The following is a 1,995-nucleotide window of genomic DNA, read 5'->3' as shown; positions in this document are numbered from 1 at the left end:
AAAAAACGCTATATTACAGACGCACGGCTGTAAAAAAAAAAGTCTGTGGATAAGAAGGTGAAAGGTAGGAGTTAATGAAGGCACGGTCAGGAGGAAGCACAAACCCAACAACTCTGGCGCATGGAAGCAAAAGTTGGCATGATCAATGACACAAAACATTAATAAACCACATTAATAGGAAAAGATTAGAAGGAGAGAAAGTCAGGATGACTTTCAACTGGATTGCTGAGGATAATTTGATTACTGAGGTATAGGTGTTCTAGAGCTGTCAGTCCTATGGCAAAGCCACCAGAGAACCTCTTTAGAAATGAGGCTCTAAACTTTTGTAACAGAAGATCTGATAGGCAAAATGTCAAAGCAATAATGGAGCAAAAGCGTTCTTTTTTTTTCCCCACTTCACCTTTTCCTCTTCTTGTTTATCTTCAGTCTTACTGCAGCTTTGCTTCATATTAAACTCTCCTTTGCAGCACTGCAAATTGGTCTGCTGGGGTCACCAGGGATGTGATGCTGTGCTTCATTACGGCATGAGCACTAATCAGTGGCCTCGAGTGAGACTGATGAAAAGCAGCAAATTAATCTAATTATCTAGAAAACGGCCCAAGCTTGGCCTGTTTGGCAGATTCATTACAAGTAGTTTACCATCATCAGCATGCGTATTCTAATCAGCCATTACTTTATAACTAATAGATAATACTGCAACAGTGAGCTGTCATTAGCCATTCAGCTAGAAGACAGGCTCAATCACAACTTTCGGATCCTGGTGTGGGTGTCAGATATTTTAAGGTTGAGCTTTTCAGAGATCTTACTAATACTTTATGATAATTTAAATGAGGAGAATCTCAACAAAATTGAAAAAAGTCAAAAATAAATAAACAACATAGACGTTTTGTGAGGTTCAGCACATTTCTGCAGGGTCACCTTTTAAACGAAGATACTCTATATCCTGTTTTTCCAGCTCTCATTGTCACATTTGCTCACCGATCCAACATAAACTGGCTGTCAGTCAACCTGACAACGCATCACCAGTAAGTTTTTATGACTGCTTAAAGGACATTTATCATTATATTTACAAAGCATAAAATCTAAAAATGTGAAAATATTTCACATACATAAATGAAATTGGAGGAGTTTGAAAAATATCCTTATCCTGAAACACAAACATAACACGGCTTGTAAATGTAAAGCAGGGGTCTTCAAAGTTTTCCAGGCCAAGGACCCTCAAACTGATGGTGAGATGGAGCGGGGACCCACTAATTTTATATTTGTTATAAAATTCTGTTATATCAAACTGGTCCTATAGTTACTCTATTACATATGGAGTCATGTAACGAAAGTAATTTCTCCCTGGGATTATTAAACTATTTCTGACTCTGATTCCTGGTTGATGGGACAGGTGTTGTGGATGAAACAGTGCCCAGCTTGAAAGAGCTCCTGTGTCTCTGAATGTGTGCATTGATGACTGAAAGACATCTTATGCCTCCATTTATCTGTTTACTACAGTGTGTTGAATCCATGCTAATGTATATTTGAAGACATTTCAATTAGTGGAAAAAATTGCAGGGGGGAATATAAAAAACCTGTAACATAAAATTACAGGTTAAAGGTATAGAGGAGGATGTTCTTTTTCCGCGTGGATCATCAAAATAACTGGCTTTCCTACTTGTCAATCACTCTGGTGAGATGTTTCTGCTTATGCGTACTTTTAGGTGTATAGGCGTGGTGAGCTACGGTTTCAGTCAGTCATTGAAGCTAGCCTTTCTCACTGCAGTTCTTTGAAAATGGCAGAGGGTTGTAAGAGAAAAAGTGTCTACAAAGAGTATAAGAAGAAAAGAAAGACCAAGACCAGAGTGTTTTTGGGAGATTCTTTGACGCGATGGCGTACACTGAAAGCACAGGTCAGGCTTCCCTCAATTGATTCAGTTGCAAAGTTTCTACTTGACAGGTAAAATTTGGCATGGTATTTGGAGAAATCCATTTCACATAAATGCTAGTAAA

Source organism: Cyprinodon variegatus, unplaced genomic scaffold (assembly GCF_000732505.1).
Source record: "Cyprinodon variegatus isolate N-32 unplaced genomic scaffold, C_variegatus-1.0 Scaffold319, whole genome shotgun sequence".
Classification (NCBI taxonomy): domain Eukaryota; kingdom Metazoa; phylum Chordata; class Actinopteri; order Cyprinodontiformes; family Cyprinodontidae; genus Cyprinodon; species Cyprinodon variegatus.
The sequence above is the reverse complement of the archived record's forward strand: the minus strand, read 5'-3'. Positions refer to the sequence as shown.